This window comes from Neopelma chrysocephalum, unplaced genomic scaffold, assembly GCF_003984885.1.
Source record: "Neopelma chrysocephalum unplaced genomic scaffold, ASM398488v2 Primary Assembly neopelma1_81, whole genome shotgun sequence".
NCBI lineage: Eukaryota > Metazoa > Chordata > Aves > Passeriformes > Pipridae > Neopelma > Neopelma chrysocephalum.
In genome coordinates, this window is record NW_020897743.1 from 5,606,510 (window position 1) to 5,624,804 (window position 18,295).

Here is an 18,295-nt window from a genome sequence, read left to right on the forward strand (position 1 = left end):
CTGTCAGAAATGGGATTTCTTTGGTTGGGCCATTCAGTTTTGCTCTAACTTTTCTTTCTATCGTGATCACCAATGAAAAGAGGTCACATAGTACCTGGATGTTTTCCAGGTACTTTGGAAATCCTTTCTGATCCCTCCTACAAGGCAGACAGGAAATATTGAAAGGAAATACAGTGAAATGTCTACTTTGGAAGGAAAAACACACCAGTTTGTGATGACAAGCTTAATTAATACAATTGAAAAATTTGAGAGAGGTAAGCAAAAAGTCAGGAAATAGAGAGAAGAATAAAGTTATTTATAAAATAAAGGAATCTTGTCAGACAATTTCATAGTATTTTACAAATAACTGGGGAAGAGAACTAAAAATCTTCCATCGATTTTCTAGGAAAAAGTGCAAATCCTTCTTCAATCTGTCTATTGCAACTTGTTTTGGGCCAGTTTTACTATTTATGGGGAAGTGGTAGAGCTTCCTTTTTGAAGCTAGAATCTGAATTCTGAGGGGTTTTTGCCATATTCTTTCTTTACAATATTCCTTATCAACTTATATAGAAGGATCATTTCTTCTGCATGTTACCCAGTCAATTTTAATAGCACACCTTTGATTTATATTTACTGCATTTCTTGTAGTGACCCAAGATTTTGTATTTAAGTGTCAAGAGAATGAATGCAGAGAGGGAGATGTATTTTTTGTGATTTTACTATTAGTATGGAATTGATAGTACTGTGCATGTGCTCCACACATTTTACTCTATACATGCTGTCAGTGTTCCTATCATTACAAAATGTAGAATAATAAAGTAAGCATAATAATAAATAAGTAGTAGGCCTAGAAATCTGTTTCAACTGTAATTTGCCAAGTTAGAAAAATCTCTATCTTACTACAATGTCCTGCATTACAGAATATTATAATACATCCAAATCTGTCAAGAAAAAAACTCACCCTACTTATTGCAGAAAGTTGCTTTGATGCTAATTCCTCTTTTACTCCTCATGAGAGGATTAGCTCAGGGTCTTGAAAGTGAAAAGGAATCCCATCTGTCGACTTAAGACTTTTTCCATGTGTAAATTGAAAGATTTTTTTTTTTTTTTGAAGTGTAAATAAATAGATGAATTTCCTTATGTATTGGTTTGTAATTTCCCAAGGTGAGTGGTAGGTGTCTTTTCTGACACTGCTAGGGCAGAGAGTGGTCAGGACTGGTGTACATAAAATGTTTCTTTTTGGGAAAAAGATTTCTTCACGGATCATTAGGAAGCTTTTGTAAAGGTATATTTGAAATGGAAGTTTAGAGCTTTATTTTGTTTGCTTCTATCTCGAAGGATGTAAGTACCTGCAGACCTGAAAACAAGTAGAACAGGTCAAAAGATCATATCTTTACATAGCTGAGAACAATGTAAAACATATTACAGTATTGATAAAAATTATGCATGTGAGCTTCTCTAGACTGACTGTTCCAAGGACTGTTCTCATTTCGTCTCCATCCATTAATAGTGACTTAATTCCATGAAGTGTTAAACATTGCATTTCCTTTACAAATTTCTTCAGGTATCACTATCTTTTTGTCTTTCCATCAATTACTGATAAATAAGATAGAGACACAAGAAAAATGTGAGGGAAAAGAAAATACAGTTTGATTTTTTTTTTCTGTTTTACCAACCTATCTGATTTTTGAGAAGAAAATAGATGAAAAATTTTAATATAATGTTAGAAAGTGTAGAATATGAGGAAAAATGTGTCATATTAAAGTTCTAAGGGATTTTGATCTATTGGATCAAAAGGCAAATAGAAACTGAGCAAGACAATTGTAGTCAGGTTATGAGCAGAGAGGGGTGTAAACCAAATTAAGGAAAGACAGAAGATGGTGACGAACTGTGAACATTTAAAAATTCATAAAAAATGAATTTAGAAATTCTTCATCTAAGATTATGAGGATGGAAAGTAGAGCAGAAAGAACTGAGGACATTATTAAGGGGTATTTGTTTAGAGCTGCTAAAAGTCAATGAGTCTGGGAACACATCAATCACTATACACTACGCTTCCAAGTAGGAAGGGTCTGGTGGAAAAAGAATTCACAGACTTGTATATTAGTTTTACCTTTTTCAATGGCTCCCAGCACAACCATAGGCAGAATTTGATTTCAGATCAACAGCCATGTGTCTCAGCTTTTCTCTGTGTATGATACCTAAATGGGATTTTCCTTAATACCTGTAAAGATCCTTGGTGTACAATGTTATTATGTATTTAGGACTCTGGAAAACAACCGCAACTCCATTTGAATGTGTGTTGATTTTCACATCCATTAACTCCTTTGCTTTGTTCACTTGTTTACTGATTTTTCAACATTTTTGTATACCCAGATAAGTCAGAGAATCATAGAATCATTTATCTGGGGAAGACCTCTGAGACCATCTGACCCGACCATAAACCCAGGTACTATCATACAACATCACCTGCAATGTAAAGTGATTGCTCTTAATAATCTTCAGAGCTGTTATCTTTCTTTTTCTTTCCTCTTCTCTCTCCACTCTGACATTTACTGCTGCTTCTTTTTTAAATTGCAGTCATACTTTTTGCAACTGCTTCATCTTTTTTAAACTATCTGGCTTCAGGCTGGTGCAAGTTTTATTTGTCATTCATTTCTGGATATTAATCATTCCTTACAAATTATATCCATTCTAATGCTGGGTGCAGACATAGTGTTAATGTTTCCTGTAATTTTTCCGTGATTCAGGAACATTTACAGTCTTTAACTATTCCTAGAGGGAATGTTTGAAAAGAACTCAAAGCAGTATAGCAAATTAAATACATGAAAACTTCCAAAAATATTGAAAACATAATTTACCTTTAAGTATGGTGAGTTTTGTGTTATTCTTCTTTAAGATCTTTTTTCTTCAAGATGTTGTAGACTTTAAGCCAGATGGAAAAAAATTGCCTGCTATTGAAAATATCCACATGGCAAGCATTTGTTTTAGCCCATATCTGGAGTTGTCTCATGTTTCAATCAAGCTGGTGAGGGGACTACAAATCACCTGTATGCAGAGAGCAGCACAAAAGGGACTTGGGAAGGACACACCTGCCTTCCACTGAATTTTTTCCTCTGATTTATTCACAGATAGAGGAGAAATACTTCAAACATGTCGAAGTCCTAGAGAGACCTTGTCAGTTCCCTAATCTATCAGTGTCCTCGGAACAGTGATGAAGATCATCATGAGCACAACTCCTGTATTTACATTCAAGAAGCCACCTAAGAGATGACAGATATAACTTTATTACAGTAGGTCATTTGACTTATGTGATGAATTGAGTTCCCTTTTTCTTCCAGTTCTCATCTTTTGTCCTTTCTGAACTTCAATAAACCAAACTGCCGGTGGTTTTCCAGAACATATTTCTCATATTTCTGTTCAAATTTTCTTTTTTTTTCCTTCTTCTCTCTCTGTTTTTTTTAATATTTTATTTTCAGAGACTAACTGATATAACTGGATGCTGTGAACTTGCATTTCTACAGTATTGTTTCTTATAATAATAACATTGGCTATGAGATGCACGGAGGGGGGAAGACTTAGGCTTATATTCCCTGGGCATCCAGGGACAAGCTACTGAATATCTTTGATTGTGGAAAATTAGGAGTTTCTTTTCTGCTGAGCCTCAAATCACTGAATAAATGTCTGTGAAAAAGATATTAGTATATCTGCTACTGAAAATATAACTCTCTCTTTAAAACACGATAAGCTCATCTGCCCTGTGATAATGGCTCAATTTATCTAATTTTCTCAGCCTAATATTTTTATTTTTAATGCATCTTCCTCTGTTTGTTTTCTTTTATTTTCCACTACTGATAGCTTTTTCTCAAAACTGAGAAAATAGGTGCTGTCGTTTCTTTGTCATTTTTTTCTTGTAACCTCTGTAGTATATAATAACAATTTATGGAAGAAAAGTAATTTTATTTTCTTTTTTTTCTCCTTATTTGGTTTGTAATTTGATTAGACATGTTGTGGAGTCAGTTCAGTATTCAGCAGCTAATGTGACATGCACGTGACAAGCTAGACTTACGACAATTTGAGCAAAGTTTCAGTGTCATTGTACACAGTATTTCACATTTTACTTTAGCACAGCTGGGCTGAAATATTCTCCAGAGTGCCTTGCAGTTGTTTATTGTTTGCTTGTTTTTAGAAAGACTTGAACAACACCAGAGAAACAAGGAAAAATTGAACCCTCCTTAGTTCAGATGTCTGTGTGTCTCGAACCGAATCCTGCACGTTTGAGATGCTTTATTTTATTTTTAATAGTACTCTCAAGGAAAGGATAACAAATATTCTTAGATGCTCTCAGAGCTTCCAAATTCACAAGGGTATATTTTCCTTCTCACTGCTTCTCCATATATGCTCTGATTAATGCAGATGTGAGTTATGCATCAGCATCAGGGGGAGAATTTTACGGCAGCTGCTGAGGCGCAGCAAGGCTGAGTGGGTGTGAGGAGAGAATAAACAGCAACTTTCCAGTGGGAGTTCAAAAAGGCTGATGAGGAATGTGTCTAGAGAAAGACATTTCATCTGTTCTGCCCTATTCAGAATCACAGACCAGGCACCCAAAATAATACACATCATCAGAAGACTGATGAAGGACCATTGCGGCCCTTATTTGCTCTAAGGAGGATATGCATTGATTTTTGTTTGTAGGTAGAAGAATTCTCCAGACTTAAAAAGCCAAGCAGTCTGCACCGTGGAAAAGTGAATAGAAACAAGAGGAACTACCTTGGTCTGAGAGGTGGGCATTTGAGACTTGGTGGGAAAATGGGAGTTGAAAATGTAATGCAGAAATATTTGGAAATGTATGTTTTTACTGACTGTCAGGAAGAATCTTTTCAATTTTTCCTAACTTTTTTCCATTTGTGTTTTTCCCTGCTATTTTGAACTTTCTGAGAGCATGAAGTGGCTGTGCAAACGTTTCAAGAGTGACTACAATAGCTTCTTTCTTTAATACATTTCTTTATGGTTTTAATCAGCTCTAATGCAGAGCAACTGCTACAGTGGGTAAGTGCATAGTAGTGAGAATAATGAAATGTAGCAGGAAAAATAAAAGGAAAGGAAATTGTTTGAAAGGCAAAAAAGAGAGTAAAGAATATATCTGGAAACTTTCATAGAATCATAGTACACTTGGTGTTGGAAGGTACCTTTAAAGGCCTCCTGGACCAAGCCCTCTGCACTGAACAGAGAAATCTTCAACTAGATCAGGTTGCTCAGAGCCCTCCCATCCAACCTGACCTTGAATGTTTCCAGGGATGGGGCATCCACCACCACCATTCTGGGCAATCTGTGCTGGTGTTTTACTACCCTTATTGTAAAAGATTTCTTCCCTGTATCTGATCTAAATCAACCCTCTTTTCCTTTAAAACCACTGCCCCTGTCCTGCCTTAGTGCAGAGCTCTGTCAGTGAGCCCTGCAGGCTCATGAGCAAAGACCCTCCAGCCCTTTTGAGAAAGGTGAGTCCCATATTACCGGCAAATACACATGGAAGAGTTTTATATGTTTATGCGTTTTCTATGTTATAAAATTACAGATGAGTGTTCAGTTTTCACAGAAGCATGGAAATTCCTCATTCATGAAGTCTGATCCTTTGCTACTGGGAGAAACTGTCTTGCTTATGTCTTCCTCAAGTTTCACTGTGTAGTGAATGAGTCATCTGGGAGCTATCCCAAGAAATTATTCTTCTGGATCATCATGACAGGACTGTTTTATCCACATAGCATGTGAAGTCTGATACCACAGATGAATACAACCTTTTTTTGCTGTCCATCTTCTTCCAATGAAACAAAGGCTGCCACAGTGGCCAGGAGGCAGGATTGGTAAGGAAGGAGACAGGCTTGGATGTAGAAGGTTGCCCACCTTTCAGGCTGTAGCTATGGGTGCCCATGGAAGCATATAAAGAGACAGAGGTGTCTCTGTACCCAGCTATCCCCTGGAAGGAGCTTTGGGAAACCCTGCAAGAAATAATACAGTCATAATTCAGGACATAGATTTTAATCTGAGTAGTTAGCAGTACAGTCAGACTCTTCCTAAAACAGAAAATTGGTATATAACTTTTAACATTTTTAGCAGCAAACCTGAGGTGCTATTTTGATAGGAAAATAGAAAATAAAATGATTGTTCTTTTTAACATTAAGCAGTATTTTATACACATCTCTCAATTCATTTAAAGGAGAGAGGGCAAAAATCAACATCCTCATTTTCAGATGGGAAAGCCAAGGTGCAAAACAGTGAAAAAGCTTGTCCTAGTTTGTGCAGAAATCTGAGTGATCCCTAGTGATCATTAAGAAGAATGCAGCCTATTCTGGGCTAATGAGGAGAAAATATAAAATGTTCTGGATGTGGCTGAGAAAAGATCAGACACACTTTGTGAAAATGGGAAGCTTACCAGATATTATACAATGTTCCTGAGTCAGTGGTGTGATAGAACAAAGTCAAGTAAAGAAATTCTTGATTTGGGGAATATTAGTTAAATTAGGAATGTCCATTGCTTTCAGTAATTAGTGATTGGGATATATTAGAAAAAAAAGTGCAGTCAGTTTTATAACCATGCTAATCTAAGAGTTCAAATTTAGGGTTATGCACCAGTCTAGACTGATTTATCGCAAGTTTGTTTAATTAATGTGGAGCTTTTTTTTTTTTTAAGTATTTCAGTGTTCTCCATATCTTAACTTGGTGGAATTAGTAGAGGATTCTATTAAGCCGTGACTTTACTAATGGAATTTGATGGCTCAACATCTCAGTGTGCCTAGTTTTCACTATTTGTTCTGCTTCAAAATTTGACATGATCAGTCAGATCTGAGAATTCTAATTATGCAGTGAAGAAATAGACTTCAAGATTTCAAGTCCCCACAGAAAAAGCCAGTGGGTATGTAATTAAGAAAGAGAAAAAGGTCGACCTACTTTTTCCGTTTGGTCTAAACTTCTGCTTGATCTATCTTTATTTCTTTCTATTGATCTATTTATCTGACTATCCACTCTGTCACTAATAATCTTGACCTTATTTTTTGTTGATTGATCATTTAAACTAATTTCTAGCCTGAATGATGGTAATTTAATAATGTGAGCCAATTAGAAGTTAAATAGAATCAATAAACCCTTCTGTGACATCAGTGAGAGAGACATTGAAGTACCACTGTCTCATTAGCTCTTTCAGCATTTTATATTAATATTTTTAGAGCTAAAGTCAAACGAAGACATTATTAAAACTACAAAAATTATTCATAACATGTTGTTAATGTTTAGCTATCAACTTTTTCCAGCTTCAGGAAACAAATGCCAGAAACAACTGCTATTTGTTCAGCCTCAGCAGGCACTCTTCATCTAATCAACATCTAGTACGGGAAAAAATATGTTTAGCTTATCAGTTCTACTTTCTACCCTAACCCTACCCCTCTCACAGGCAGATGCAAATGTTGGATTCCCAATGAACTCAAATCCTGCAGTCATGTGCCTTCAGGTAGCTCACTCGCCTTCATAAGATTTTGACTTCCAAAGGGCAAATGGTGGTTACTCCATCTTTTGTACAACACATTTTGCCAATCTCTGGTTCCTCCAGTAAAACCAAAAGCAAATTAAATACCCAGAAAACAGTTCTGTATCCTGAGAGAAACAAGATTGTGACATATGTTTACGGACATTTTTAAGAATATTCTCCTAAGCCTGGCATGTATCATGGGGAAAGGGATGCTGCCACATGCTTGCAAAGAGTTCATCCCTCTTCTTTACTGAACACCTTTGTGGAAAACCTATTTTCTTACTGATTCCCTGTGTATTTAAATGAGCAAATAAATACACAACAATATATGAAAACCTAGCAGAATCTGAGTTCTCTTAGGTTATCTCTTGCAGTTTTACCTCCCTTTTAGTCCTAGATTAAAAGTTTCTTTGGTCTAACTACTGCTTGTGTTAGATGAATTCTAACTATGGTTTCCCACAGGCTTGAGTACAATTTGTTGTTCCTGCCTCTGGATGGTGACAGACAATTTCTGCTGTAAGTGATAATATGTAAGGGTGCATTAGCACTGCTGTAAGCTTCTTGTTTGCTTTCCTGTAAGCCCTGTCAGATGTTGCTCTTCTGTTTTGGAGTTTATGTTGATTCATTTCATTGCCTTCCTGATAAATCAGCCTTAGGAACAGAACACACATTATTATGGTTTTAGACAATAAGCTTCTGTGAAAGTGCTAGATATTGTCCATGTGCCATTGAGCAGCCAAAATAATCTTTCCTCTAAAATCTTTGTAATTCTTTGTAATCCTCTTCCTGAATTCTACTTTTCCAGCTGGATGGACAGTGTAGTGGTACTGGACTGCCCCTGACCAGGTTCTGATTTAGGATTGTTGGCTTTATACTGCACATGTCCCTTCTCTGTGCCAGAACTGATTAGCTCTCCTGGCTGCTATGTAAATCCAGATGTTTGCCACATGAATAACTCTTAGACTGTCTGAAAGCCCATGACACAGAAAGGGGTAGATACAGCATGCCAAAAAACAGCCTACTGGAATCCTGCTTACCAATTAGTTCATTTTGGGGGAAGAAGGTGATGCCAGCAGCCAGGCCCACAGACATTTGCCCAGCAGTGCTCACACCAGTGTCTGCACGACACAGCCACCTCCTGGCTCCAATTCTCTTCCACTGGATCTTTTCTGAGTTCCAGTTGTCTGAATTGTGAATGAGATGAACAGAAGAAGTGAGAGACACAGCAGTAGCACAGCAAGAATACAAACCTTTCCCCCCCTTTAGATACCCCCAAACCACCAACCCCCTCAACAAGAAGAAGTTAGGGCAGAATTTTAACAGCCACCTGCAGTCAAAAAGGCAAAGACAGCACTGGATGATGGCATGAGAGAGAAGAGCAGATGGATACAACAACAACAACAACAATCCAGATTGACTAACAAACTCACTGGTGAGGAACGGTGACATTAAGGAGATCTGTTATGGAAGAGACAAATTTTTGTAACCTAAACTTCCAAATTAATAAAATCTCTGGTTTTTTTTGTAGGCACACTTTTGCCTTAAGCTCTCTTGAACCACAGCATGATCTGTATTCACCCTTGGAGGGAAGAACCCCAGTAAGCTGCAGTTTCCTGAGACTCTCCCACAGTCAGAGGAGTTGATGTACGCACACACAAAAATTCTGTTCCGTATTCCTTGTAATATTCTCTCACAATCAACCATCTTGCAAAGCATCCCAGATTCAGATTTGAAGAAAGAAAAGATGTTAGAGAGCAGAAAAGGGGGATAGGAACGGAGGTTGTGGAGGGAATAGAAATTCTAAAAATAGAAAACTTGGAGAAGTCCAGCAAAAGAGTAATAGTAAGTAGATGGTAGTTCCCCTTGCACTGGAATGAGAAAAAGGAAAGAGGAATCTTTACCTATGTTGCAAAGATACTCCCCTTTTTTCTGGGTTTTCTGGGTTTTTTTGGTTGGTTGGTTGGCTTTTTGACAGAAGGTATTTGATTTTGGGTTTGTTTGGGTTTTATTTTTCTTTTTAATGTGGAACAAAAAACCTCAATAACAAAAGAAACACACAACTTCATTTGAAGGGAGGTTGCTTGTTTGTTTGGGTTTATTCACAACCTATTCCACAAGTTGAAAGTCAATGCAGTTCAAAATGAGCCCTTCATTTGCAGATCTATAATCTATATAGTTTTACTCTTTTTGCCTTGCTCTAAAAGCTGGGTCAATGGAATAGATTTCCTTTAAGAGCAAATGATGGTTGTCCATTTCCCTTCCCACCAAATCAGTTATAATTTTAATTTTCTTTTCATGTAGGCTTCTTTTTGCATTATTTCTAAACCTTGTTGTGAGTAGATTTGCAAAAAATGAAATAAATTATCTGGAGACTCATTTAATGGACTCCATTCATTAATGATAAAAAGCATTGGATTTAAGTGTCTTAATCAGTGGAGTTTACTAATAACACTTAAGATTTCTTCCAAACATTCCTTTTTTATTAGTTTTGTAGAGAATTTGTGTTTATATTAAAAATGTTTTGATATAATTTCATTTTGTTACTGTTCTATAATTCTCTTTTTTCCCTTTATTTTGAATTTTAGTTTTCTCTACCTTATACTTAAAAGAAACCATAGTTATTTAACTGGCAGCTCTTCAGACCTTAGAGACTAAATTGCCTTGGAAACTAGAAGTTGATGTAAGGGTAATGGATTTCAGTTATTTGACAACTCAGCAATCTAATGATATAGTGACAGATATAGTTCCGATTAAATCTAAATTTATTATTGGTTAAAATTTCATTTTACAAGACTAAATTAATGATTACATATCAAATTATCTGTAGTTTTTAGTATTTTGATTTGTCCATCATTCCATAGATACAGATAATAAAATAAAAACCGTTGCGAGAGCTCATTTAAAAATTAAAAGAAAATTACATATTGAAAATCCAATCCTGAATTTTGCATGGGACACGTTTAAACTGGGTTATAAAATATTACATATTTAATCTCTCAGAGAAAAAGCTCCTGGTGATTATACCCAGGTTTTTTTCAAACTCAGTATTCAAAGATGATGTGAAAGCATCTGGAGTACTCCCGTCAGCTAAAAGGACAATAGAACTCCTACCTCACAGCATGGGCAGATCTTTGGTATCAGAAATTGTATAGAAATTCAGCTGTTGCTCTCCATCCCTGGAGTCAGTGCTTTGTGCAGGATCTGTAGGACTTTCCCTGCCCATACATGCTGGCCTGCAGGATGTTGAGGGTTATCAGTGAGGCGTCTAAAAAAATCCATTTTCCCTCCTGCAAAGTCAAAGCACTGCTCTTGGCAAGTGCTGTGAGGAGGAACAAACCGGGCTGGTTTCATGCTGCAAACTGAAATTCCTTCATGGCAACCAGAGAAAGAAGCAACAAGACTAAGAAGTTAAGCAAACTTACCTGGGAATCTTGGGGGAGAGGTGGGAAAGAACAAATATGGTTTGTTCTAATGTACAAGGAAACAAAGAGGTAGTTCCTAGACCAGCTTGGGGATTTTTGTATTATCAGAGTACTGCTTGATCTTATTTGATTTGCCCAAGCCACGAGTTTCTCTGAAAGGAACTACCTGTGACTGAAGGCACAGTTTGTAAAAAGGTTTGATGGCAGCTTTGTGTTTTAAAATTTTCCACCACAGTGTCAAAATTTAAAAATTTATTGGCCCTGCTAGGGCTCACTTCCTCCAAGATGGAACTCTCACCAAAAATATTTGTGCAGTGATAATCCTTCTAGCTTTATGCTCTCAACATGCAGTTCTTCACCTGGGCTGGGGATTACACAAGGATTAAAACAAATTTTAGATAAAATTATAATGTAATGTAAAAACTGCAGTTCCTGGTTTGGATATGCTTTCCTTGTTGCTGTCTATTCCCTTCAACTCTCTCTTTCCCCCTTTACAAATTTAAACCTATATGGTATTTTATTTTTTTCTATGTTTCAATATGATACTATTAATGTTTTAAGGTTTGATTAAAAAGTGAGTAGTGTGTGCAATAGAAAAAGTTTCGGAAAGTATCAATTTAATTCGTGCAGCATATACACTATTGGACTCCTTTCCAATATCAATTCTATATAGTTTTCCTCATAAATGTTCACAGAACTCACCCTTTTTTAGCTTTAAAACCTGACCCCAGAATCCATCAGTCTTCCCCTCTCACTAATGCTATTGAATGCGGATTTTTATCTTTGTAATCATAATGAGCACTGTCATGCCAGTTTCTATACAGTAAGAGGTACTCATTTATTGAAATGCACACCAGAATATGTGGGTTTTACACTCTTTCATAAATCAGAACCCTCAGAGTGTTTTGCTCAAAATTTACTCAAAATGTTACCTTTTAACAGAATTGAACATTGATAATTTTCTTTTAAAAAGGAGTTGAGATTTAGAAAATCTTGAGCAGGGTCTTCCAAGTTTAGTTCACAAACAGTTGCTTGAATGTGAGAAATCAAGTTAGGAATGCTATATAACAAAATCAATGTTCAATGCATTGCCTAAATCAAATGCAACATCTCAAGCAAGGGCTTCCTTTGCAAGACTTTTGCAGGCTGTGTGTGACCTTTGGGAGTGTCTGGGAAGCCCTGGCTCAAAGCTCATAGAAGTAAAGGTAAATTATATTTTTCAGCTTTGCTATACTGCCTATCATTTTCAATGAAGTTGAAGATGTGGCAATAGCATAGACAAGATAAAGAAAAGTTCTTAACAAATTCCCTCGTCAATACACTTTCCTTGGTTAAAATTCAGAGTGGCAAATGATGTGGAAGAACATAGCTCAGATGCACTGTCAGATAAACCTGGCCTGAGCTGTCTGTGTGCCAGCTGGAATGGAAATTAGACCTTTTTTTATCACTGTCTGCAAAGGAAACCTGTTTTTCCATTACTCTTATTTGGGTTATTTCCTGCACTTATCACTTGGAGGTTACATATGGAGCAGTAATGAAGAAATACACCAGCTATCAAGGTAGAATGCCAAAAATAGAAGTCTGAATTCAGATCAGCCCTGTCTGTCCTGCTTGCCAGACCCCTGCAAGCATGTTACTCTCTGGGAGATGGAGGATAAATTCGAATGGTGGCAATGACAAAATAAACTGAGTGCAGGCTCTGTACACCCTTGTTCACGATCTATACCAGAGGTTAGGCAGCTGATGAATTCTTTGAGGCCAGGACTGAGAAGGCATGATGTGCAGTGCCAGACCTGCCAAACCACCTTGACTTTCATGTAAAAAAAACCCAACCAAACAATAAAAATATTTACAGGATTATTATAACCCAGTAAGCTTTCTGACTTCCACTCAGGTCAGGCTGATTGTAAGCAGAGAGCTCGCCGTGTGTTGTTACATTTCTGTTGTAGAAACCACAACCATTCAGAGGAAGATTCTATTAAAAAACAAACAGTGCCACCAGGTAAAAATAAAAGGCTATTAAAAATCAGGAGAGCAAGCTAGAATTGCTTTTTGCACTTGACTCAGTCAGTTGATGTTAGGCATCATGTTTGTTGCCGAAAACTGCGTCATCTACCCTCCTTCAGCAGAGAAGCTTCCTTGGGTGAATGTGCTGAATGTAAATGTCTCTGGGCTTTTGGGTTTCAATCAGCCATTAGCACTGCCTTTTATTTTATTCTCTTAACATTTATACACTCAGGAAGGGAATAGTTTCTTAGCCTAGCAATGGGGGTTTGTATTTGCCTTTTTCAATCCTCGAGTACAGACAATAACCCCCTAGCGAGAGTTGGGGGAATTTTTTTTTTATTTGACGCATTCTGAGGGAAGAGATTTCGGTGGGAAAAAGGGATTGGTGATGGGTGATGGTTGTTTCTTTCTTGAAATTTTGCTGGAAGCCCAGGAAAGCAAATAACTGCTAAAGGCTGCCACATTCCTCAAGCAGCAGTTTATCTCCCCTGTTAAGGGAGAGAACTGCTACCCCACATAAATGAAGATCACAATGCTATTTTAACTATGGATTTGCTCAAGCTGTGTCCTTTAGCTTAAACTGTGTGCTGCAATGAGTCAGCTAATACAGAATAAGGTTTAAAGGAAGTTAAAGCACCAGAGAATGTGGCAGGACCTAATTCAGTTTGATGAACTAGTATGCTACATTCAGTGTGAAATATGGATTATCTTGGGAACACAGCTGGATACTTTGTGGACCAGGGTCTTGAACCAGAGCCTGGGAGATTAAACTAGCCTAATTAATAACAATCCTCTTCTTGTAGAAATAGTCACTGGAACTACTTTATGTCCTTCTAGGTGTCTGCCTGGATCTGGTTAACCCCCCTGTGAATTTTAGGAGAACAGGCCAGCCCCACTCCCTGCTACAGACTCTCTTTTTAAACTCTCAACAGATCAAGCATTCTGGGCAGTTGCTATGAAACACAAGCAAGTCCTACTGTGTTTCAGTGTCATGTTTGCCAGATGGGGTTAAAACCATCTCTTTCACAGGAACATACTCAGAGATGTTGTGAGGAACATATTGTAGATCGGACAAACAAGGAAAAATTATCAGATGCACAAAGGTTTAAAAATCCCCAAAGCCCTGTTCTCCACTCTATCACTGATAAAGAAGCATAAGATTATAGTTTTCATAAACTTTCTAATTCTCTCAGGAAGATTACTGAAAGGTTCTCCTCTGGAATTGCTTATGTGGTGACATCTATAACAAAACAGAAATAAAACTTCAGTTCTCCCTGAAGTTCTTATAGGTCAAAGCTATAGCTCTGGTTCCCCATATCTGATGAATATATGCAGCAGTATTCTCAAATTTCTTAGGTTTTATAGAGACAATGATTCACCCTTAGAACTGCTGGTAGTTGTGCAATAATTGAAGATAAATCTGAAATTCTGTGGAACAATCAAGAAGCAAGCACTCTTGAGTATCTTTTGATTATTTTTTTTGTTTCCCCAGTGTATTTTGTTCTCGTTAAATGCAGATTTAGATGTTTGTGTCAGAGATAGCAATCTGTATACTGTTTATTTTAGGGAGAAGTCTCGTAACAGTCTCTTCCTTGTAAATACTCAAAAGTGGTAGATCAGAATATGCCTGACTTTTATCAGTGTTTATATATCTCCACATCTTGCAAAGTGAGCCTTCTCATTTTACTACAGGTCATATAACTTTCCCTCTGTGTTTTTTACCCTCGTAAAATGGTGACATCTCTGGTAGTGCAGCTTGTGCTTCACAGCACTGACTGATGCAGCCTCAGTGGAAGGTGGGGAGGCTTGGTTGTTACATTAATGTGACAATAAATGTGTGTTATGTGATTGTGGCTTATGTGATGACAGTCCTTATTTCATCCCTTCCCTACTCCCACTTTTGTCTTCTGGGGTGGTCTGCACAGTGCTAATTATCTTGAGGCAAACACATATAGGTACCTAAAAATTAGAATACTTATATTTACAAAAGTGAAAGTAATTAGGCAAATCCTCTAAAGGGTTTGACTCAAATTTCCTAATTATTTCTGCTGATGTCTTTTTTATAAGGTCTCCTTGGGTGCTTTTGTGAATATTACACTTTTAAATATCTAACTGTGGCCTTCCTGCATATTGGGAACTGTTGTGGATGTGCAATACAAGAATATGGTACATATCTTAATAAGCAACAATCTGTACCACGGATTCCCCATTAATAACCATTAAATACCCAAGCTTGAGTAAATCCATTTTTCTATTTGTCCTGTTACATGCCAGAGTCTCCAGGCAGGCTTTGTGCAATCTCCATTGGCAGCATAAGTCTGCCACTTGCAGAATAAAACAGCTTGAGCTTTTCACAGTTCCAAATCAGTTTTCTCTATCAAAGCCATGATTTTTAGAAGGCAATATATTCCTTTTTGCCTAATCCTGTTGCTCTCTGTATAATGGATACAAGCAATTGAAATATCCTGGGTTTATCCTTGGGTTTTCAGCTGAGGAAGAAATAAACACCCAAGCACTGTTATGTGACAATAGTTCTCCGGGGAAAAAGAGTTATACACACTTTTTTTCCCCCTGTTCTGGGAAAAATCCTCAAGTAATTCGTCCAGGTCATTTTATACAGTCAGCATAGCTCCTGACACGTGTTCCTTTTCCCCCAGGCAGGGGACACAATAACTCATCACTACTGCAGGACTCCTCCTCAGTGATTTAGTCAAGTTGCTGTCTGACTCCCTGATTAATTCACACGGCTTCCTCCCAAACTCTTACTTAATAAAGTGACAGAGTTCTGGCTTGGCAGGTTCCCCATCTCTAGCAGAATAATCATGTACCCTTCTGCAGCATGCAGGCTGCTGGAAAAGCCTCTGGTTCTGGACAAGCTCTTTGAAAAGTGGCTTGGCTGCACGACAGAGCCACACTGGCTGAACCCCCGTGCTGTCTCCCAAGGAGATTGTCATGGTAGTGCAGATAGTCTATTTACAACTCTCTCTCTTTGCTTCTGTCTCACTGGGCAGCAAAAATACTTTTTCAAAGGCGAACACAAAGGCTGTCAAACAGAAAGGGAAAATAAACCAGTGAGGTCTGAGAGTTCATCCCAAGTCACGGATCAGTGGCCGAGTGCGTGTGTGCAAATCAACACAGGTTTAAGAGCTACTTAGACACAAATGCCACCTCAACTGTCCTGCTCTGCATACTCTGCACCTTGGTTTCATCAGTCCAGGAGTCCTCATGCCCCTGTACCACTTCATGTACAACCACCAGCCCAGGCTGCTCTTTGCCCTTCCCTGCATTCTTCCAAATTATGTGTTTTCAGCTTCTGCCTAGCTGCCAGTTGGTACCTCAGCACAATCTTTGAATGTTCTGTTCTTTATCAGCAGCCTTCTCCCTCATGGCCAATTTCCATTTCATGGTAATATGCAGAAAGTGGATATATAGGTAAAAGAGCTAATTAGAAACTTTGAATTGAGTCTCTGAAGAACCAAGTTCTGTGGTTAGATTAAAAAAAAAATAATTGTCTCCTGAATATAAATCTGACAATATATAAACTTTCATAACATCTTAGATCAGAGCACAGAAAGAATCTGTTTCCTTCAAATGCAACAGAGTTATTTTTACCTATTGTAAAAAGGCGATTGGACAAGATGACCTTCAGAGGTAATTTCCAGCCTCAGTCACACTTTAATATTTATACATCTGAGAAAGAAAAGTCACTCTAAGGATCTCTTATCTTGCTACTGTAATAATGCCGACAAATTCATCTCCTCTGTTTCATGCATGTTGTAATTGTGTCTGAGAGAAGGCAAATTAGAAAGTTTCCATGTTTTGCAAAACAAACTAATCTGTAACTGTGAGGTCGGACTGGGAATGCTGTAACATCAACAGACTGCAGTCAGTGGGTCTGGCACCTACTAGTTATTTAATTTGAAAGGAGTCTTTTGACAGTTACTAACAGACATGAACATGCTGTGTGTAAACTCTCAGAGTTTTTTTCTTATTCCTTCTTTACAGAAAATGCGCAAAAGGGAGTGGTTTGTCGTTTGGAAATGGCCATTCCAGCAGGTAAATATTTCCTCCCACAGTTAAACATTATGTCTCAGAGAATCTTTACAATGGCTTTGAACAGCAGTTAGGAACTCAAGACTCCTTTTCTTTCTATGAAATTAATTATTTCTAAAATGTAGTCACAGCCAGGCAAGATGGGCAAGGATCACATCTCCAGTATTCTGAAAACAAATAAGAGAAAAACATTGTCTGAAATAACTGCTAGTTATGCAAAGCATATTATATGAAATAGAATTAGTAATAATTTCAACATTACAGCACAGTGTTTATAGTTAAAGAACAACATTGTATTATTTATGGACTTTTCAGTTCAGTGTCTGATCCAAACAACCCTTTGGAAGTGTTCCCTCCAAAAGTACTTTTCTCAAAAACAAATTGAAGTTTTCTTTTATTCTTTTTGAGATGTTTTTAAACTCAGTTTGTAATTAAAATATTTTCATATTTTAATTAAAATGGTTCTAAAATTGAAGGTTGAAACACCCTATTTATAACATGCTAACATCAAGTGATTGCAATCATCCAATGGCACCCTCCCCATGGCCATCATTGCTTTAACCGTGATTGTCCACAAATGTTTTGTAGGCAGCATGGAGCAGGATATTTAAAACTTTTCTAAACTGTGCCTTCTCATCCCTGGATTTATTACAGGAAGGCTATTAGATGATAGTCACTAATATGAGCCGGGCAAAAGATTTGGGTTTTGTTCCTTCCTACATTTACCCCATCGTGCCACTTCCCACGTTTTAACAACATCTCTGATGATAAATAAGAAAACAACATCTCTGCAATGTCAGAATAAAAATGGAAGTAAATGTAAAACAATAGACGCTTTTGTGAAAATTTAATTTGTGTGATTTATTCTTTAATTATAATAAAAGTAGATTAGAGAGGGTGGGGGTGGAATTGGGACTGCTTTCTCTGCAGGCTTCTGCTATCTGGAGCCTACAGAGAGTCAGTTTTGAGATAAAGTAGAAAGGAAAAAAATACAACTAACTATAAAAGATTGTTCATATATTCTCTTTATAGCTATCCTCAGAATTCTTCTGAGCTCTGATTCTGAAAATATTTTTGTTTGGATTTAGATTTCTGCTTAGCTTTTCTGCTCCACGCTGCTGACCTGATTTCAGTGGTTTGGGTACCTCTGAAAAACCTCAGGTACACATCTTTCTGTGATAGAAGCTCTGTTTGTCTAGCTGGATCTTTGTCTCCAAAGGCTTTGGATGAGGGCACAGAATACCTTGGGTACTGTAACAAGTTCTGCAGAGCATTCATACTTCATTTATAAAACATATGGACTTTTATTTTATAG